We start from the raw sequence: 23,358 nt of genomic DNA on the forward strand, positions 1-23,358 counted from the left end.
AGGTTTGACTGTATACAGTGGTACCTCAGGTTACATATGCTTCAAGTTACATACGCTTCAGGTTATAGACTCCGCTAACCCAGAAATAGTACCTCGGGTTAATAACTTTGCTTCAGGATGAGAACAGAAATTGTGCGGCGGCTGCATGGTGGCAGCAGAAGGCCCCATTAGCTAAAGTGGTGCTTCAGGTTAAGAACAGTTTCAGGTTAAGAACGGACCTCTGAAACGAATTAGGTATGTAACCAGAGGTACCACTGTATTGGGGATTTAAAAGCAATGTATGGTTTTACATGACTGGTAATGTCGCTGGTAACAGAGAGCTGCCAAGCAAGCAGTAATTAAGCAGCAGCAGCTCTCTTAATTGAACTACACGACCCAGCTGCCCAGCAAATTGGCTGTATGCGTAATTCAGGCTTCTATCGTTTTTAAAATAATGTCAGGCAGTCAAAAATAGACAAAAATGTACCTTTGCGCAGTGATAGGAAAAAGGGTGCCGGAACTCACCATGAAGTTGTTACAGCAAACAGCACACTCATAACCAGTGCTATTCTTCTAGAAAAAAAGGTGCCATTTCTGCGTACCCCTGAGTACCTCCTCGGGGTTGGGGACAGTGCTGCCCTTGTAGTAAGTGAGTTTAGAAGAAAAAAACAATAAGTCTAATTCATAAAGACATACAGTGGTACCTTGGTCAAAACAAAAAAAAAAATCTTCCAGTAGCACCTTAAAGACCAACTGAGTCAGTTCTTGGTATGAGCTTTCGTGTGCATGCACACTTCTTCAGATACCTGAAGAAGTATCTGAAGAAGTGTGCATGCACACGAAAGCTCATACCAAGAACTGACTTAGTTGGTCTTTAAGGTGCTACTAGAAGGAATTTTTTTTGTTTTGACTATGGCAGACCAACACGGCTACCTATCTGTAACTGGAACAGTGGTACCTTGGGTTACAGATGTTCAGGTTACAGACGCTTCAGGTTACAGACTCCGCTAACCCAGAAATATTACCGTGGGTTAAGAACTTTGCTTCAGGATGAGAACAGAAATCATGTTCTGGCAGCACGGCACCAGCGGGAGGCCCCATTAGCTAAAGTGGTACCTCAGGTTAAGAACAGTTTCAGGTTAAGAACGGACCTCCAGAATGGATTAAGTTCTTAACCTGAGGTACCACTGTACAGTGTTACCTTGGTTCTCAAACTTAATCTGTTCCGGGAGCCTGTTTAACTCCCAAAACCATTTGAAAGCCAAGACACAGCTTCCGATTAGCTGCAGGAGCTTTCTTCACTCAAGCATTGGACGTTCAGCTCCTGAAAAACGTTCACACACTGGAACACTTAGTTCTGGGTTTGCGGCTTTCAGGAGCCAATTTGTTCGGGAGCCAAGGCGTTTGAGTACCAAGGTATCACTGTATTGGCTTTCTTCAGATGTCGGGGTGAGCTATAGTTTAGTGTGACACAAATGAGCCTAGGGAGGCTTGGGCTTGTGTGCCCCCTTCTGCTATTTCTTTATAAAAAATACTTGTATCCCACAATTTAATTTTTTGAAATAAAAAAAAAATCAAAGCAGTTATATTTATGCAATAAAAGCCACATAAAAATGGAAAAGTCACAGACCACCACTTAAGTATTAGTATTAGGCTATATATTAGGGACATGGGTGGCGCTGTGGGTTAAACCACAGAGCCTAGGGCTTGCCGATCAGAAGGTCAGTGGTTCAAATCCCCGTGACGGTGTGAGCTCCCGTTGCTTGGTCCCTGCTTCTGCCAACCTAGCAGTTCGAAAGCATGTCAAAGTGCAAGTAGATAAATAGGTACCACTCTGGCGGGAAGGTAAACGGCGTTTCCATGTGCTGCTCTGGTTCGCCAGAAGCGGCTTAGTCATGCTGGCCACAGGACCCGGAAGCTGTACGCCGGCTCCCTCGGCCAATAAAGCGAGATGAGTGCCGCAACCCCAGAGTCGTCCGCTACTGGACCTAATGGTCAGGGGTCCCTTTACCTTTACCTTTAATGCCTAGGAGCATTAAAATGTTTTCAGGAACTGCTTAAAGGTTAAAACAGAAGGCTGAATCTCTGTTGGAAGAGCCTTCCAAAGAACTGGGCTGATGACACTAAAGGCTTGGCTTCATGTTGATGTCAAATGAGTCTTGCCAATTTGGAGAATCTACCAGTGATGGTATTGTAGATAATCTCAGTGATCAAGCTGGGATAGCAGGTTTATATGCTTTATTTGGACTGATTTATGTTGGCGATGGAAATTTGCTTCATATCATTTCCATCTCTGCTTCCAAAGGTCTCCTCCTGTAATTTCAAAGTGAGACCAGGAGAATTTTAGGGTCTTTTATTGCCATGGAATTCTACTCAATATGATCCACAGCAGAACTCTGACATATAGTTAGCAGAGTAAAAACTTAAACATGTTGCAGGATTCCTGAAAAATAGACCAGCAGCAATTGTCTTTCATCCAGCAGAGCTTTACTGCTACTGAAGGCAAATGAGCATCATGGTCACAATCCAATACATTCAGGATTGGCACTGTCCATAAGAAATCCAGTTGCAGCAGACTTAACTTAAAATTACATTAATTTGCAATAAGTGTAAACCTTAGCACTAAGCATACTATGTAAAGAACACCACATCAGGAGGGAAAGAAAGAAAGAAAGAAAGAAAGAGAGTGAGTGAAACCCAGTCTCCTTCTGGCCCTACTTTTATAGTCAGCATGACCTTGACAGAAGAGATAAGAGAACCAATTTAAACCAGCTGTACTCAGCTTCTCTGAAGGAATAGCCCAAACACCATGAACCTTCTGCTTGTTTATTTCACATAGAGAAGCTTCCAGAACCTTCTTGAATTAATTAGAATAGGAAAGATCTCTACACATCAGATCAATACTTTCTGCACTAAAAAAATGCAAACTATCGGTCTTTGGGCCATAAGTGTGTCATAGAATTGTAGAGTTGTAAGGGACCACGAGAATCATCTAGTCCAGCCCCTTGCAATGCAGGAATCTTTTAAGCCAGAATGAGGCACCAACCCAGAACCCTGAGATTAAGAGTCTCATGTTCTACCAACTCAGTTGTCCCACACAAAGTAAAGATTGTACGCTGTGGATGAATCTGGCAGTTACTCTTAATACTGAAGACAGACCTTTTAGCAGGTTTGGGCTTGGAGAGTCATAATGTGCTATTTTGACTCTTGTGAAGAAAGAATGGAAGGGGCTGGATCTTCTTTTGTCTAATTTGCTTAGACCTGGGTGCAGCTTGTTGCTGCTTTTTAAAGGGCAACGATCAAGTTGCAGCCAGACCCAAATTTCAAACCTAATTTTTGGCTAGACTCAAACTGAATTTTCAGCTAGAAACTGTATTTGTAGTTAAGGGTCTAACCCAGGGCGGCTCTACCATTAGACAAATTGCGACAGCTAGCCTCGGGCTGCTGATTTTGAGTGTTGTAAAAAAACAACAACACACACCTAGCAACTTATTAGTTAATTAAACATTGCTGCATTTTTACTCCTGGAGAGAGGTGCTTGTGCAGTCTTCTGCTTCGGGTGGCAGAATAATGTGGTCAGCCTTGAGAATGGTATAGCTTGATGGGAGAATGGTGGCCCCATTTTACTCTTTTGACTGCAGCCCTGGATCCAACCCTTCATTATGGTGCCTAGGGAACAACTTGCACCTTAATATCAGCAAGACAAAGGAGATGGACTTTCGGAGGAAGAGAGGAGAACTAGCCCCACTGTACATCGGGGAGGGCTGTGTGGAGAGAGTCTCTTCCTTTAAATTCCTAGGAGTTTATCTCAGTGAAGACCTTACTTGGAATATCAATACAACCCAGGTGGTTAAGAAAGCCCAACAAAGACTCCATCTCCTCAGAGTATTGCAGAAGAATGATGTCAATCAACATTTGATGATCTCCTTCTACCAGTCAACAATAGAAAGTGTCCTTTCATACTGCATAATGGTGTGGTACGCTGGTTTGACATCAACTGATAGGAAGTGCCTACAGAGAGTGGTGAATACAGCACAAGATATTATGGGCTGTCCCGTGAATCTGCTGGATGAAATAGCAGAAGAACGTTGCCTCAGGAGAGTGAGGAAAATTCTCAGGGATGATTCACACCCTGGCCGGCACTTTCTTGATCTCCTGCCCTCAGGCAGAAGATACAGAAGCATGATTAGTCGCATCAACAGGGTAAAGAACAGCTTCTATCCATGGGTTGTCAGGCTGCTGAATGAAAAGATAACAACAGGGCAACTGACTTTCGGGTTTGGTGGGTATGGGTTAGTAAACGAGGGGAATTAAGACTAAGAGAGCTGAGTGGGGAGTGCTTGTGTAATCTCACTGTATACAAGTTGTACAAGTGAAAATAAAGTATTTCAATTTCAGTAAGTTCATTTCTTTTGGGGTGGATGCACCTGTGGAATGCCTGTGTCAGCTTTATCCTTGCTGTGCTGTGTCCCATAGGGATCTGTGTTCTCTCCAGTACTATTTAACATTTATATGAAACAGTCAGTTGACGTGATCTATAGCATTGGAGCTCCTTAGCAAAACATCTAGGACAAGTGTAGCTGTCTGTCTTACATCACTACTCCAGGGGTCGAATGGGTGAAGGCCAACACACAGAAGCCCTGTGGCCGCAATTGTACTGTTGACTGTTTTACAGTAGCTTTTACGATGGGTTTAAAAAAATGGGTTGATGGTCTGTTTGGTTTTCCTAAGGGTTGCTGCTTGAGAGTATTACATTTCACTGTGAGTTATTGGAAGCCACTTCAAAGTTATGCGACGAGTTAGAATATAAATTTGCAAAATCAATAAGGACTTGACATAAAAGGGGGCCCACAATATGTGCAAAGGGAAGGGCCTGGTGGTTTCATGAGAGAAGGTGCTCCAGGGTATCCTTTTCAATTAAGTTCAGTTCTGTGGTTACATGGCATCACTTTATGTATCTGAGTGTTAAGGGATACCTGGTATTTAAGCCATAGATTTTAGTGGCGTGCTGCCAACTGACTAGGCTGGTCCACTAAATGTTCCTGGAGTATTAAAGTATTATAGCCTTGTGCCTCCTTCCCAAAGTCAGGGGAAGCTTCTGGCTTAGGGAGGGAGTCTGACAGTGTCCAAAAGCCCCCCCTTTCCAAAACCTATCAGAGGTGCTGACTTGTGCCCATGATTGAGGGGGCCCAGAGTGCACTGCATGTGTGTGATGTCATTGATATGATGTCACATCATCGGGAGGAGGTCACACGCTTCCTCAACATTGAGGAACTCCCTGCAGTTATTAAGGGGATGGAAGACACCTCGGCCCTATAGAGTTGGCGCCAGGGTTGCCTGCCATTTGTGGCAAAGGGAAATGGCATCTCTATGTTTGCCTGCAGAATGAAGTGAGGCTGCAGCACCAGAGAGAGCCCTGAAAATATGCTGCCACTACTCGTCCACGTTTTGAGATAATAGGGGATGAAATGCCAAGGATTGCTAATTAAATAAATGCAAATGAATTGTTTTGCTTAGGCCGTGTTCCTCACCACACCTCCAAGTTGGGCTGGTTTTAAATCATGGTCTACCTCGTTGTCAGAAGTTCATTAAAAAAAAACAAAACATTATATCAAGCTCCCTAGCTGCTATTTCCTAAATACAAGTGCATGTTGCTTAATATAAACAGTTGACTAGGACAAGCTGATTCTCGGACAGGTTGAGTTTGACTTCCTTCGAAGGGCAGAATCGATCTTATAGAATCAAAGAATTGGAGAGCTTGAAAAGACTCCCAAAGGCCATCTAGGCCAACCATCTCTGCAAAGCAGGAATGAGAAAGAGCAGAGCAGGCTGTGTTGAACCTGCAAGTGCTCAACCACAGCTTGTAACATCCCAGTTTGGAGAGGAGTGCCCAGATTTGGACTGCCTTCTGATGAAGAGCAGGTTTGAGGGACCCTGTAGTATTAAGGCTACAACCACTGCCAATCTTAGTTTCTATGTTTTATTACTTTCAATCGCCTCTCCAAGGCATCAGTTGTCTGAGTGGTGGAGCTGGGGGGGGGGGCGTTTAGACCTGAGGTCAATTATGCTGGTTGCTGTGGGTGCCCATTAAAGTGGGCACCCTTCCTGACTTTCAGTTGTTGGGGAAAGGGTCAGCATGCTCTTATTGACCAGCGCTCTAATGGGGCACCAAGAATGTGGCACCATGCTTTGTTCTGTCCCTTGGTGGCAAGGTGTGATGGCCTGGGACTTGGGCTCGGAGCCAAAGGAGTCTCAGTCTGCCCCAGATCCTTTGCCTCAGGCATCATCTGAACCAAGTCTGGGGCCTGACCCTGAAGAGTTCCAGTCTGCACAGGTTCCCCTGCAGCAAACACCAGCTGGGCCGAGTCAGGGGCCTAAGCCTGCCCTGGCTCCAGATGCAGGAATTACCTCATTGCCTTCAACTGGGCCATCACTTACAGCTGTCCCATTACTGGTTGGGTCAGGGGAGGCTGAGGTGGCCCCTGGGTCTAGTAACCCACCGACGTCTCCCGAGCTGCAGCCACTAAGGTCTGAGAGAAGGAGAGACCAGAGTACTCACAGGAGAAGTGCTCACCTTTGGGCGAAACAGGGAGGTGAGTCGCCAGGGGATGAGGACCGGCCATTACCCCGACAAAGATAAAAGGCTGTCAGACCCTGCCCCAGGTTGTGGGAGCAACATTGCTGTATGCCAGATCCTGCCTGAGATCCTGTACCTGTTCTGGCCTGGTTTCCTGCCTCTTGTCCTGCCTTGGCCCTGTTGGACTATCTCCTAGTGGAACCTTTGGATTCTGGACTGGTCCTGGGCCATGTTTCACAGGTTACCCCCTGGCCTAGCACACAATGTCAGGGAAACTGTCCTCTTCTACTATGGAGGACCAACCACGCCACTGGGCATCATTCCATACCAGTGGCTCAGTGCCAAGACGAGGCAAGCAAGAAGAAGGAACCATAGAATTGTAGAGTTAGACGGGACCGCAAGGGCCAGCCCCTTGCAGTGCAGGTGGGGCTCAAACCTTAAGTGCCAGGGAACTGGACTCCAGACAAGGCAATCCTGCATCTCGCCCATCAGGCTTTGAGAACCACTGTCAAACCACCACCACTGATGGCTGGATAATCCACACAGAGGGAAAAGATGCTGTGGTACATCTTGGGAAGAAAGTGGGGAAAGGAGCAGGTAAGGGATGAAGGGTCAGGTTATCTTCTCCCCCAGGGACTCTCCGACTCTTGCCAAAGTATGGCAGAAAAATGTTCTCGCTCCCATAGGAGGTCTACCTCTTCTCTCCATTTGGAACTTCCTAGCTGCATCTTTTTAGCAGGACAGATTAAGAAATGGTTACAAAATTTAAACCGAAAGCCATATATATATATATTTATTTTGTTGAAGTGGAAGTACAGTTTATTGATACTTGACTTCAAGGTTAGAATTGTCAAAACTGTGCTCACTTTCCGAATGTCTATATGTTATCTGATACAGCCTTTTCCTCCGATGTATAATTGGCAGCTTTCCCATAGGAAATGATGGTTATTTGTTCAGAAAAAGCAATTCAGTATCCATCACGTTTGGGAAATGAGAGCTTTTACAAAGGTCAGAATAAAATATGCTCTCAATTATGCTAATGAAAGCTACCACAGTGATCCATGGGAGAGCTAAACAGTTCAGAATTCATCTCACTCTTTCTTACAGTGAGGTTTTTTGAACATATATTTTTTTATTGAGTTTCAGAACAGGCACAAAAAAATACAGTTCTACCTCAGGTTACATACGCTTCAGGTTACATACGCTTCAGGTTACAGACTCCACTAAGAACAGTTTCAGGTTAAGAATGGACCTCCGGAACGAATCAAGTACTTAACCAGAGGTACCACTGTAGATTGAAATAATACTGTATAACTTGAAAACACTAGCCCTTGCCCCACAGCACCCAGTGACCCCCACACCCCCTCATTCCCCAGAAAACTTAATGTCATCAGCAAAGATTATTCACAGTATTTGGTTACAGAAAGAACAGGCAGCGGTTCTCAACCTGTGGGTCCCCGGATGTTGTTGGACTACAACTCCCATCATCCCAGAGCTCTGGCCTTGCTAGCTAGGGGTGATGGGAGTTGTAGTCCAACAACATCTGGGGACCCACAGGTTGAGAACTGCTGGTTAGAGTAAAGGGTTTCAATGCATAGAGCTATCAGGCCTATTCGTATTAGGTTAGAACTGTTCTATTACCACCTTGCGTATTTGCATCTTAGGGCAGGCATATCTTAATGCGACCCACTGGTCGGTTTAATCCGGCCCCTGTGGCAGTTTATTTCTTGGAATAAAATTCTAAAAAAAAGCTCAAGAACTTCAATCCTAAAAAAAGGTCAACAACTTTGGTTGGTCCTTTGGTTGGCCCCTACAGCCCTTCAATACATCAAATCTAGCCCTCTTTGAAAAACGTTTGGACACCACAGTCTTAGGGTGTGTCTACATTTCTGGTTGTCCTTTGTCCAGCAAATATTGTGTCCAGTTATGGGCACCCCAACTTAAGAAGGATGTTGACAAGCCGGAATGTGTGCAGAGGAGAGCAGCCAAGATGATCAAGGGTCTGGAAACTAAGCCTTATGAGGAGCGCTCGAAGGAGCTGGGTATGTTTAGCCTGGAAAAGAGGAGACAGAGAGGAGATATGATAGCCATCTTCAAATATCTTAAGGGCTGTCATATAGAGGAGGGAGCATGCTTGTTTTCTCCTGCTCTGGAGGGTAGCACTCGAACCAATGGCTTCAAGTTGCAAGAAAGGAGATTCCGACTAAACATTCCGAAAAACTTTCTGACAGTAAGAGCTGTTCAGCAGTGGAAGAGACTTCCATAGGAGGTGATGGACTCTCCTTCCTTGGAGGTTTTGAAACATAGGTTGGATGGTCATCTGTCATGGATACTTTAGTTGAGATTCCTCCATTGCTGGGGGTTGGACTAGATGACCCTATGGGTCCCTTCCAACTCTTAAGATTCTAGGATTCTATGAGTGGTTTTCTGCTTGTCCTGGGCTTTCTAGGCACGGATCCATATGGTATTGCCCTTGCCGTACCACTTTCCCCAGGTAAACCTGCTCTTTAGTGATAAATCAGAGCAAACCTCAATCCTGATAAAACCCAATTAATGCTTGCTCTGATTCAGATGGGGTTTTCTCTGGAGGAAAGTGACAGGGCTAGGTCAAGGCTGGATGAGCCCTTTCCATGAGTTTTGAACTCAAGATTGAGCTCCCATGTAGTGAAACCATGGTTTCTACCCTTGAGATTATTAATATGAATAATATTGCTCTTACGATAAAAATTGGCTGTGTTTTGATATTAATAAAGGTAAAGGGACCCCTGACTATTAGGTCCAGTCGGGGCCAACCCTGGGGTTGCGACGCTCATCTCGCTTTATTTTCCGAGGGAGCCGGCATACAGCTTCCGGGTCATGTGGACAGCATGACTAAGCCACTTCTGGCGAACCAGAGCAGCGCACGGAAACGCTGTTTACCTTCCTGCTGAACGGTACCTATTTATCTACTTGCACTTTGACGTGCTTTCAAGCTGCTAGGTTGGCAGGAGCAGGGACCGAGCAACGGGAGCTCACCCCATCATGGGGATTTGAACCGCCAACCTTCTGATTGGCAAGTCCTAGGCTCTGTGGTTTAACCCACAGCGCCATCCGCATCCCTTTTTTATATTATAGTCAGTGTTATTTTTCTAGAAAAAGGGGTGCCAGAACTCACCATGAACACCTCCCTTGTTCTTTTATCATGGCAATGGCGCCCACCTGAGAGGTGCCAGATCTGAGTTCTGGTGAGTTCTGTCTGAAAAGAACAACCATTTAACAGTTACTAATTGGCACGCTGAATGCCACATTTAAATAGTTTTGTTGCCTTGAATATTGTTGTCAAATAAATGCTTACCAGTGAAAACTGCCTTCTCATAAAGTTTTGCTCAGAATGCAACATTGAATAGGACGAGACTTTCTTCCGAGTAGTTTTGCGCTGCATGTGGTGCTGCTGGGCTGTTATGGGATCGCCTTCCTTCGAGATAGACCATCTGTCACGTCAGACTTAAGAATAATCAAGTCCAATCCTCTTGCGATGGCAGAATTCCCTTAAGTGGAGCTTCATTCCAGCTCTGGCTCTGCAGCTCAGCATTTTCTACTTTTTAGCTTTCCGTACACTGCAGGGTTCAAAGATTAAGGTCAGTTGTGCATTAAGAGCGGGGCTGTGGAATTGTTCTGTGGAGTAGAACGCTCAAAGTCCTCAAACCAGCTTTGGCAGAAATGGGAGTCAGTTCACAAACAAGCCAAGCTATGAAGGAGCAGAGGGCTTGTGGGCACACTCCACCACGTGTATTTGGGATGAGTGTACTTGCACACAAATCTGTACATTGCAGTCCATCTCTGCCATCGCCTCCCCCTTTTTGACTTGCATCAGGGGGTGCAATCCCAATGCTCGCTCTATATTGACAGGGTGAGTAACTGGACTAGATCCTTGGACTGTGATATTGTCAGGATGCTGTCAGCGGCTCCCAGCCGGTTGTCCAGGAAAGTGTAAAGACAAGGAAAAGTTTCTTATTATTTCAATCACCACAGAGAGAGGCTATAGAACCTAGCCTCCTGGATAATGGGGTTGTCCCAAGTGAATCTCCACCCCCCGTCTTTCCCACTTCCTCATTCATCTCTCTTATGGGTGCTGCTACGTGCCCTCTGTCTTTGAGCTCTTTGCTCTCCTACTTTTAAGGCTTGCCGGGTTCTGGGAGATGGAGGGTCTGGGATGCTTTCTAATGACAACGTGTCAGCTGGGTGTTGTTCTGGCTCTCCCATGATTTCCCAACTTTTCCCCTCATCTGCCTCTGAGCTGCAACCTCCCTCAAACCCTTGTTGTAAATTTATACTGTCTTCCTCTTCCTCCTCTCTGGAGATGTCAGAATGGGGCGGCAGTCTCCACCATTCCTTCTCTGCCCAGTCCCTGGCAGATATCTAGGAAAATATATATGGACCTTTGCCAAATTCACAACTAGAAATCACAGAAGGTCTTTCTTGAATCGCCAAGACTGTGCAAAGCGCAAAAACCTTTCTCGTCCCCTCCGACATTTCTCGGGTGAAAATAGGGGCATCCTATTCCATCCCCTACAACATTTCTCCAGTGAAAATGGGGTCATCCTATTTGTGCTCCTAAATATAGGGGTGTTTGCTCTAGTGCCTTCCAGCTGTGAGCTTGCCAGTCTGCTTCTGTGGGGCAGTCAACTAGTTCAAATTCACCCTCTGGTGACCAGTCTATATTTTACTATTTCAGCTGGGGATGCCCATATTTTTGCCCATACGAAACGTTTCCTACAAACGTAGAAAACAAGCATATTGCACCTTAGCTATATGCCTGATTTGATACTTTTCTGCATGCAGGGAATTTGCTTATATGAGGGAGGATATAATCATGTTAAGGACTTGAGATTTCTGTTCATGAACACGATATTTGATATTTCTTGCTTTTCAGCAGTTCAGTTGCATCTCAGTTCTGAAAAGGAATTAAAGCCCCGGAAGTTATATACTATGAATGACAAGACAAATAACTTGATCATCATGAACTTACATATGATTGTTTATGACTAGACATACAGTGAACTCACCACTGAGCTTTTCTTTTTTCTTTTTCTTTTCCTATGTACTTTAGTTGACCGTCTGGCTATCTTTGATGGGTTTGAGCTTTGAAATGTTTGCACCAGACTTTCTTGAAAAGGAAACAATTTTCCACACTGGCAGGGCCATTCTTAAATATGTTTTGATTTTTTTTTTTTAAAAAAGGCAGCCTTTATTATAAATTGAAAGGGGAGGCAGACCTCAAACTGAAGGGCTCAGCAATTCTTGGGGGTATTTTAAGTTGCTTCAAAGCACAGTTTAAGAATCAAGTATTCTAGATAGTGGGAACTGAGTCTCTAAATCTGTCCTTTGCAGTCCTAAAGAGCAACTTACAGTCACAGTTATTCACTGGAGAAAGGGAGAACAGTGATGTCAACTGGATGAGTGATCACAATGGTATACTGTGGCGAGTGGCAATCTGCTTCTTTTACCATCTTTAGGGTCTATTCAAATGCCCAGTTTGTGAAGGCTGTTGAAATGTTTTGTGTAGGGCCCTCGTACCTACGGGACCGCCTCTCCTGGTATGCCCCACAGAGGAACTTACGGTCTTCAAATAAAAACACCTTGAAGGTCCCAAGCCACAGAGAGGTTAGGCTGGCCTCAACTAGAGCCAGGGCTTTTTCGGCTGCGGCTCCAACCTGGTGGAACTCTCTGTCACAAGAGACAAGGGCCCTGCAGGACTTGACATCTTTCCGCAGGGCCTGCAAGACAGAGCTGTTCCACCAGGCCTTTGGTCAGGGCGCAGCCTGACTCCCTCCTTTGGCAATCTTTACAAGACTTTAGTTTATAGTTGCCATTAATTTTGATTTTAATTCATTTTTATAATGTTTTATAATGTTGTACTGTTTTAGTGTTGTTAGCCGCCCTGAGCCCGGCTTCGGCTGGGGAGGGCGGGATATAAATAAAATTTATTATTATTTATTATTATTATTATTCTTCACAGAACATATCGGTGTGGTTCATGCTGCAGGTTTTGCCACTTCTTATGGTGAAGGCTAGCTTCCCCCCCTTTATAATTTTTTTTAAAATGACAGATTTCTTAGTTTACAAAAGTACGTGCATTGTCTCTTTTTTCAACTTGTGTTTTTCTCAGTTTCATTTGTTGTGAGACATTAGTGTTGCATACAGTGTTAGGTTAGGAAGAAAAAAGGGGGAGGAGGGAGGGCTGGGTGGAGTGGGGTGGTTATGCTTCTATACTTCTTCTTAGTGTATGTGTGGGGCATTGTGTCAGCATCACTTGTATGGATTCTCTTACTATTTGCTTGTTGTATTTCCTTGGTGGTAAGACAGGGACGTGGGTGGCGCTGTGGGTTAAACCACAGAGCTTAGGACTTGCCAATCAGAAGGTCGGCAGTTCAAATTCCTGTGACGGGCTGAGCTCCCGTTGCCCGGTCCCTGCTCCTGCCAACCTAGCAATTTGAAAGCACATCAAAGTGCAAGTAGATCAAAGTGCAAGTAGTACTGCTCCAGCGGGAAGGTAAATGGCATTTCCGTGTGCTGCTCTGGTTCTCCAGAAGCGGCTTAGTCATGCTGGCCACATGACCCGGAAGCTGTACGCTGGCTCCCTCAGCCAGTAAAGCTAGATGAGCGCCGCAACCCCAGAGTCATCCGCGACTGGACCTAATGGCCAGGGGTCCCTTTACCTTTAAGTCAGGTGGCCTAAGGTGTGGTTGGTTGTCTTTGGAATTTGTTTTTGTGTGTGAATGGTGTGTATTTTTGGATCAGGTTAGCCAGATTGATTTGTATGCTGTCGGTGGTTTCTTGTTGGGCTATATATGTGATACAGGAGAACCATACCGGGGTGAAGGCGTCTTCTTCTATGTGTCCCCATGTCAGTTTCAGTTTATTGGTTAGTTTTTCTAATAAGGCTGGTTTCCCATACCTGTGCCTGTGGCATTCATTTTCAGGGCATAGAATGTATGTTCAAATCACCTCTGCCAAATTAGAATGTAACCTGAATCTGAAGTGCTTGAGGGACCCTGTAGCCAGTTGTTATCCCTATGTTATGTTAGTGGAATAAGGCTGTGAATGAGTGGTGTGCTTGAGCTTGCCCATTAATTTCATGACTTGAGTGAAATTCAAAACACTTTTCAGCTTGGCTTATGCCCTTAACCAGTACCCTTCCCCATGACCTAAAGTAGGAAATAGTAAAAATTGGTTTTAGGAAGCTAGAATTTTTGTGAGTACTCTGCACTGGGCATCCTTTGGTCTTTATGTTGTTAGCTGGTGAGCCTAAAGATGCCCTTGCTCAGTAGATCTTAGTTGACCAGGGATGAAATACTGTTCTGAACAGATATGTCATACTAAATCATGAGCTTTTGCTCATTTTCTCCTGTTCCTTTCCCTGGAATGGTCACAAGGAAATCAGTTTTTGCTTCTAATTTCCATTAACCACAGTTTAGTATGTCCCCACAAACATAAACTGTGGCTTATAGTAGGCACTGAGTAACTCAGCTTTATTCCAGTTTACAAACTTGTCGTTCGAGCAGTGAACCAGCTGATCAGAATTTCAGGATACAGAAAATACAACTTAATTATAAAATGCAGTGTTGTCCTTTATATGCTGCACTTCCTAGACACTTTGATTTTGTTACATAAACATAAACCCTTCGGAGAATTGCTAGACTATACTTAAATGAGTGGATATAAGATTGCAAATAAGATGATAATTTGCTTGAAAAAAATTTTTTTAACGATGTAAGTGGGAGCAGGAGACGTGAGGAAGTCCAAACAAGTTATGAAATTTTGTTATGGTACAAGTAATGTTGTTTATTATCTATGTATTTCTTTTATAAAAAAAATCTTAATAAATATTTATAAAAAAAAAAGATTTTGTTACAGATGATCTTGGCTTCTAAGTATTGTGTATAGGGTGGGTTGTTGTTGTCTTTTTGTCACCCAGTTATCTAAATCGACAAATAACAACAATATATAGAATGCTGAATAATAATAATAAGAAGTTAACAAAGAGATTATAAATAGGTATTGTAAATCTGGTTTACATATGCCATTTATTCAACCATCATCAATCCCCTAAAATGCTAATTTATTTATCTTGATAGAGTAAAAGCTCTTCAGTATCTGAAACCTGTTAAACTCCAGTAATATTTGGCTACCAGAAGCCCCAATTTAAAATCCAGACTGAGAGTTATAGATCATGAGCATATTCCATGGGTCCCAGTCAATGAATTTTGCGGCTCAGTATCTTTTGATTCTTCAGGCAAGAGCTAATTCGGATTTGATGAAACCTTCCATCTTTGTTTTATTGTACAGATAAACCAAGGGCATTGAGCTTACTGTTTATGGTTTTCATTCATTCATTTGCATGTTACAAAAGGGGGCAGTAAGCCATGTAATCTTTAATTCAACTGGCATATACAGCGGTACCTCGGTTTAAGAACAGCCCTGTTCACGAACTATTCGGTTTATGAACTCCGCAAAACTGGAAGTAGTGCCCCGGTTTGCGAACATTACCTCAGTCTAAGAATGGAAGCTGAATGGTGGAAGGGCACTGGCAGTGGGAGGCCTCATTAGGGAAAGAATGCCTCAGTTTAAGAACGGTTTCAATTTAAGAACGGACTTCCGGAATGGATTAAGTTCATAAACTGAGATGCCACTGTATTTTTTTAAAGACAAACATATCTTAATGCTACTGCTGTTTGCATCCAGCACCTTGTAGAACTTAACAGAGCAGGCAGGAGTCTTTGGAGGTTTTTTAAAAGGCTAAGATCCTGACTAGGAACGTTACGTTGCTAAGTACATTGAGAAGTGGAGGTTCTGCTGTAGAGTTTAAGAATAGCATTTTCCTGCACTTCTTGCCCAGGCATGCTTTCCACTGATGGCTTGGCCTTGAGATTGCCAGCTCCTTGGGGATGGGAAGTTTACCGGGCTTTTGTTGTTGTTCTGCCAAGTGCCCATGCATATTAATACTGATGTATTAATAATAATTGTACATGCTGCATTTGGCTCCAGCATCGGGCAAAAGATCATCTGTCTTGCAGGTGTCCTGAGCAGAAGCCGATTCTGGCTCTTGTACTGCTTTCTGCTTTTCAGTCCCTTAGCAGACTGTCTGGTGTTGGTAGTTGACTGGCTTTAGATAAATAGGAGTAACGTGGTCCATTTTCTGTCTCTTTTTGACTCTGTTATGGGGCTCCGCTAAACAAACAAACTTCAGGCTACTCGTAGAGGTTTCTGTGCTAAATATCTATTTTTAGTGGGTACTCTTAGAAATGCTTAATTTCGTGAACTCATTATCTCCTGATCCTGGTATATTAAACAGTACACCTTTTACCCAGGGATATCAGTTCTATTAACTTGGTTCCAAATCAAATTTACACCATGCCTCTGCTTTTGCTCTAATTACTATGTTTGAGTTTTTCAAATAGTATCAATTTTTTTTTAATATAAAGAGTATCTGCATGGCGGATGAAAAACCTATTTGCTCTCTCAGGCCTCAGCTGTGGTACAGTTGAGTTTTCAGGGAGTCAAATATGTGGGCTGGACAAAGTAAAAACAAGGAGTAGTCGTCATGGTGCAAACCAACCTCCTCAGCCTAGCGCCCACTAGATGGACTACAGTTCCCATTATGCCTATCCATTCGCCATGCTGGCTAGGGCTGATGGAAGTTGTAGTCCCAAAAGAGTTGGAGGGCACCAGGTTGGGGAATACTGTTGTACACATTTTTTTTTTCAAAAAAGGTTCTTTTTTATACTTTTCAAGCTTATACATTTCATTAGTTTTGCAATCAATTTAACATTTCAAAGTTTGACTTCCTTTCCCCCTCTTTCTGCGGTTCCTTAAATTTATTTTTCAATATCTTCTGCATATCCAAATTCATTTAATTTGCTCATTTAATTATCTGCATTAACTATATTTGTTTATGAAACTGCAGGTTATTACAATAATCCTGCTAATGTTTTTATCAGTTCGCAATTTATCCGTAAATATTCAATAAACCATTTCCGTTCTTTTATAAAAAGTTTGCAATCTTGATTTCTTATTCTCCTGGTAAGTTTCGCCATTTCTGCATATTCCACAAGTTTTTGTATCCATTCTTCCTTTGCTGGGACTTCTGCTTCTTTCCACTTTATGGCAAGTAGCATTCATGCTGCTGTAGTAGCATCAATAAATTTCTATACAATTTAAGTAGTTTTGTCCCTATAATTCCCAAAAGAAAATTTTCTGGGTGTTTTTTGTGTGTGTGTTTTTTTTTTACAAAAGTTATTTTGAACATCCTTTTCAATTCATTGTATTTCATTTCCAAACCCAAATCCTGTTCTACACATTTTCCTGGTATCTCCAGCTGAACTCTATGGGAGTGGCTTCAGAGTAGGAATGCATAGAGTTTCACTGTAAGTGATTTACCTAAAGATACCAGAAGTTTTTGTGGAGCATGTGTGTTTTGTAGGCATCACGGCCAGGAGTGGGTTCTGTATGTATTTACTATGTCTCAACCTGTACTTTCTACAAAAATGCAAACGCAACACGCTTGCTAATAACTGTTAGTAAATATATAATCGGTACGATGTCATTCAAAATATACGAATAAGCCACTTCGAAACACTATATATATATATCATACAACACATTTCACAAAATGTACAAGTAACTGCAGGTTGTTATATGTATCAGAGTCAAACAAAGATTCAAACAACCAATGAATAGTGAGGAACGCCAAACCGTTGGCGTATATTTTGTGAGATGTGTTGTATGTTATATATATTGTTTTGAAGTGGCTTATTTGTATATTTTGAATGACATCATACCAATTATATATTTACTAACAGTTATTAGCCAGCGTGTTGCGTTTTTGTAGATTGTCCCATTTTGCAACACAGGGGTTTGTGTTTGTTCAACCTGTGCTTTAGCATTCTCAGTTTTTATCTTTTCGATATGCATGAGCAGTATTATGCATAAAATCATCACAGGTTAGATGTCAGAAGCAAAGATGCACATTTCTTCCATCATTACCGCATAGGTTTTCTCCACCCTTTTTTCCTAATTTCTGGTTTAAATACGAGAATGTCTGAAATTAATATTGGAATATGTACCCGCGCAACTTCTGACTTTTCACTTTGCATCCTTACCTCCGCCACCACTTGCAGGTTACGAATGTCCGTCGATGCAAAAAAGGAATCCTCATGTGATTGCACAGAAGTATGAGGATTCCTTGATTTTATGCTGTGGTTTAATGAATGAACATGTGTACTAATGCTTGTTGGTAAGATGTAAAGCGGGGAAATGTGCAGTTTGGAAGTGCAGCAAACTCGGCATGCACAATGTTCCAAACTTAAGTCTGAAAATAAAATAAAATAAAATAGAATGGCAGATTGCTAATGAATTGGTGTCACTGCAGATTTTGGAAGTCAATTTTGCTCTCATATCTAAAAGAGAAATTCAGATGGGGCTTTTTTTCTGATGTGACTTGTTTAATAGGTTGAGCGAGCTACTCTAAGGTTAGGAACACCGTTAGATTAATTTCTACTCCTATGTAGTGTTGTAATGATACAAACTGCAAGGACTTGAAGATGCCTTCCATATGCACTTTTAAATTGACACACGTATATATCATTTGCTCTTTCATACGGTCTTATACATAGTTCCATTCCGTTTATGCATTAAGCTGTATTATTATTATTATTATTATTATTATTATTATTATTATTATTATTATTATTAAAATAATCCACTTTAGGACAGTGGCAGGAAATTGGATTTGGTTGGTGGATTGCAGACTTGTCTGTCCTATCCTCTTCAGGACATATATAAGGGGGGCAGGACTGTCCACCTGTCAATCACCTAATGTCACAATGGCATCATGTGAACTGTTTGTGCCCGGTGCAGTGTGCAAAAGCCCTGACAATCAGCTGATGACGAAGGCTTGCAAAGTGTCGTGCACTGCACCATGTGCTGATGCCCAGTTGATAGTTGGTGCTTTCAAAGTACAATGGTAGATCGGGTTACATATGCTTCAGGTTACAAACTACACTAACCCAGAAATAGTACCTCGGGTTAAGAACTTTGCTTCAGGATGAGAACAGAAATCGTGTGGCGGTGGCGGCGCAGTGGCAGCGGGAAGCCCCATTAGCTAAAGTGGTACCTCAGGTTAAGAACAGTTTCAGGTTAAGAACGGACCTCCGGAACGAATTAAGTTCTTAACCAGAGGTACCACTGTAGTTAGTGTGTGCAGAGCTTTGCACAGGTCTCTGCAGGTGCTGCCAGTCTGCTGGCCAACAGTGCCTGCAACCCCACAGCCTTTCTCTTTACCAGGCCTTCCCTGTCATATACAGCGTCAGGTGAGCAGACCAGGTGGGCATGGCTTGGCCAAAATGGCCTTGTATTCCAAATTGGGGGCGGGTGGCTGGCATGGCTCATTAAGTCTACATACCAAAGGTTCCCCATCTATGTATGGTTGGAGGGTGGATTGTAGCATCAGATATCCTATATAATGTAAAGGACCCCTGACCATTAGGTCCAGTCATGGCCGACTCTGGGGTTACGGCGCTCATCTCACTTTATTGGCCGAGGGAGCCGGCGTACAGCTTCTGGGTCATGTGGCCAGCATGACTAAGCCGCTTCTGGCGAACCAGAGCAGCGCACGGAAACGCTCTTTACCTTCCCGCCGGAGCGGTACCTATTTATCTACTTGCACTTCTGACGTGCTTTTGAACTGCTAGCTTGGCAGGAGTAGGGACCGAGCAATAGGAGCTCACCCCGTCGTGGGGATTCGAGCCGCCGACCTTCTGATCGGCAAGTCCTAGGCTCTGTGGTTTAACCCACAGTGCCACCCGCCTCCCTATCCTATATAATAGGCAACTGCAAAAAAATAATAATTCAGGGTGCGTGCATTTTTTAAAAACAAACAAACCCTAAAACTAATGTCAGACAAATTTAATGTGGCTTTTGCAAGGCTATGCTGATTTGATGGGGAACATTTTTCTGTTATGTCACCAACCCTGAAATGGGTTCTTTTCTTTCAGCTATATGACTACTTCTTCTTTTTTTAAAGTATGTTTAATCTGGTGAGAACTTCATCACAACAACCTGAGTTAGGACTGAGAGGCATATGTCAGTCTCAGCAGTGCAAATCTGCTCATTTTGTCTGGGACTTCACAAAGACCCGACTTTCCAAGCATTTCTGGGTTCGAGCTTTTTAAACAGTCCGCTAGATGTTGCCCTTCTCTCCTTAAACCTAATATTCTTTCCCTGCGAGATTCAAAAGGATGCTTTTAAAGTTGTCCGGATTGTTTGCTTATTTGCCATTCCATGCCAGAAGTTTGTAGGCAGCAATCCAAAACAACAGAATTAAAGCATTCAAACACAAGAAGATACAGACTGTTCATAAATAAAATGATACCTCAGGGACTGCCCGAACCCTTATATTCCAGCTTGATCACTGAGATCATCTGCAGGAGCATCTTTTCTCCGAGTTGGTGAGGCTCATTTGACAACAGTGAGAAACTGAGCCTTTAGTGTCATAGGCCCGGTCTTGTGGAACACCCTGCCACTAGAGATTCAGTGGTAACTTTTAAATGCCAGTTGGGGAAAAAAAGGAAAACTATTCTTCCAGGCCTATGCAGGCAATTAAGAGTACACCCCCCCCCCAAATGACTTGTTGATGGTTTGTTTTAATTTCTTTTTGCATTTCAGTGATTTCTAACTTTCTATAATTTTATTGTTTGGTTTTATGTTTCTATATTGTTGTAAACTGCTGTGATATACTTTCATGATACAGCAATATATACCGTATTTTTTCGCTCTATAAGACGCACAAGACCACAAGACACACCTAGTTTTTGGAGGAGGAAAACAAGAAAAAAAATATTCTGAATCTCAGAAGCCAGAACAGCAAGAGGGATTGCTCCGCAGTGAAAGCAGCAATCCCTCTTGCTGTTCTGGCTTCTGGTATAGCTGCGCAGCCTGCATTCGCTCCATAAGACTCACACACATTTCCCCTTACTTTTTAGGAGGGAAAAAGTGAGTCTTATAGAGCAAAAAATACGGTAAATATTACTCTCTCACACACACATTCGCAGGTTAACTGCAGCAAAAGCAACTTCAGCCCTGTCACAGTAATGTCAGGTTAAGAAACCCCAGCCTTGTTAGCAAAAACAATAAGAATTAAGCAGGGACTAAAATATACGATGTTCAGAATAGCATTATAAAAAGGTTAAAAGGTAATTTAAAGGCCTGGGAACCCAGTTGATTGCTTGCATTCTCCTGGGTTTTTCTCCCCTGTTTTCCTTTTTTGCGTAATGGAGTTTGAGTTTATACAATGTGTAAGAGTTTGCCCATAGATGGAAAGAATATAAATTCCTTACCAGAGAAGTATGGTACCTCAAGTTGATGGATTATGCCAAAATGGCTAAAATGACTGGAAGAATCGGAAATCAGGAAGACCAAAACTTTAATAAGAATGGGGAAATTTTATAATTTTAAAAACCATTGTAAACAACTGAAATTGTTAGTAGGATTGGAATAACACTTGTAGTTTAATGGTGAATTTTGGACGCAATGGAAATGTAAAAGATTTGGATTATCATAAAAGATGCAGGAGGAAATGATTAGCAATAGGAGGAGGGGGAAAGTCCAAGAAAGTCCTTGGAATCGTGTCTTGTTGGATATGTGATTGTAAAATTTTAATCTGAAAAACCAAATAAATAATTTTTTTAAAAGAGTTTGTACAATGTTCAGTAACATAGGAATGCTGGAAACTGCCTTTGGGCAGCCTCCCCAGTATTGTCTACACTGACAACAACTTTATTAAGTTTCAGGGCTGTCTCAGGAGAACTTCTGCTAATGTTATGTTAGATAAGCCAATAGTCTAACTCTGTCCAGGCAGCCGTCTTACATGCATCCCTGTGTCCATTCCATCATTGGTGCTAAAGGGCATTTTGTAAACCTCTGACATATATATATTATTTGTGTGCGGGGGGAGGATAAGTGTTTTCAGCCTATTAGTATAATCAAGGCTGAAGCATTTTTGTGGAACTAAAGCTAAGAGTAGCATTTGTTTCTGTTTAGCGGTACTTGGGAATGGGAGCTTTAATCAGAACAGCTCGGCTGTGGTTTCATGCATTTCAGTAAATATCCTTTGAAACAAAACCAACGCTCTCCAGAATACTAGGGTCCCTTTCCTCCTTCCTTTCCCTTGAAGAGCTTTCAGAGTGCCAAATTACTGAGGTAATGAGCTTTGATACTAATAAGAAATCCAGGCCATAATTGAGGTATAGATTGAACGGTAGTGATTGCATTGATAATTACTTGCGTCTGTGAGGAATATCCTGTGTAGCGTGAGGATTTCCTCCTCCTTTTTATGGTCTCGTAGAAGAATATCAGTGGTGTTGTTTTTCCCCCCTCCGCAAAGAATTGCCCGTGTCCAGTGTTTGCAGGAAGTGTGCAAAACCTGTAGCAGCTTATTGCGTTGTCGATTGTGACAGTGGTGTTTTCCAACATGGTGGCTGTGTTCAGTGTTTTGGGCAAAATGGAAAGACTGTTTTGTGAGAGGGCACCACCCAGATTGCTTTGGCGGTGGAGACGGGTTTGTTTTTCTGCCTTCTCCTCCCCAAGAAGCTATAAAGAGGCACAGTGGATGTGTGAATGGGCATGGGAAATTTGTGTTGGAAGAGCAGGCAGATGGGTTGGCCAACGTGACTGTGCCTCACAAAATGTTGCCTTTTGTGGTGAAAATGGCACCTCACGAATGGTGCCATGGTGGATGATTGGGGCCATGACCTCAGAGGGAGCAACCTTTCCCCACTTGTTCTGGAGGTTTAGCTCCTGCACATCTTGTTTCCTTGTAGCGTTTCTTGCAATGCCCTTAGAACAGAAGCCACTTTTGGTTGTGATGCTGCACACACTTGCTTTCTTGAGAGTATGTCACATTGAATGCAATAGGACTTAACGTCAGAGCATATCACTGCCATGTAAAACTCACTGGTTTAATGACTTTACCAGATTAGGGTTGACACACACACGGAATTTCCTGGACATAGCCAGGATTTGGCCATCAGAAACAGTATCCGGGCAACCCATGTCGGCAGTGTCATTTTTGGTGATTTCCCTTCAAAATAGCTGAAAACCTTTGGCCAGAAAAAGAGAGGCAACCCTATTTTACCTATTTTACGTTCCCTGTCAAGAGACCAGGTTTATAATAATATGTGAGAATGGACTGAAGAATTGGTCTATACCTACAGCAAATAGGAATATGGTAAGAACAGAGCAGTCTTGCCCTACCAGATGCCCACCAGATGTTTGTTATGTTTGCTATGACTCCCAGCATCCCCCATCATGCTGGTAGATGCTGATGGGAACTGGACTATTTGGCTGGCTTTGAAAGAGAATCAGACAAATTCATGGGGTACAAGACTTATTATCAGTGGCTATGATGACTGTGTTTCAGAGGTGAAAGAGAAGAGCTGGAAAAATCAGTATACTTACAATTTCAAGTATGAGTTTTTCTTGAAGCATATTCTAAAATAGTTTTTGGGTGTGTGTGTGTGTGTGTGTGTGTGTGTGTGAGAGAGAGAGAGAGAGAGAGAGAGAGAGAGAGAGAGAGAGAGAAGGAGAGAATCTGACCTGTAGATTTATCCATAAACACTACACTTTTAATGATTTTATGGCTTCCCTAATTTCTGTGTAATACAATGCATCGCAGAAGCAACTAGAGACCTTGAAATTTAATAGTGTGAGAAGCTTTAAGTTACACAGTTCAGTTATGTCAAAGGGAAAAATACATGGACCTTTCC

At 42.8% G+C, this 23,358-nt stretch overlaps 1 protein-coding gene across 8 annotated transcripts in view; it reads left to right on the forward strand.

The window, feature by feature from the left end:
- Positions 1–23,358, forward strand: part of PLCB4 (phospholipase C beta 4) — a 665,275-nt gene that overhangs the window by 30,805 nt on the left and 611,112 nt on the right. The window lies entirely within an intron of this gene.

This window comes from Podarcis gaigeae, assembly GCF_964106915.1.
Source record: "Podarcis gaigeae genome assembly, chromosome: 3".
Classification (NCBI taxonomy): domain Eukaryota; kingdom Metazoa; phylum Chordata; class Lepidosauria; order Squamata; family Lacertidae; genus Podarcis; species Podarcis gaigeae.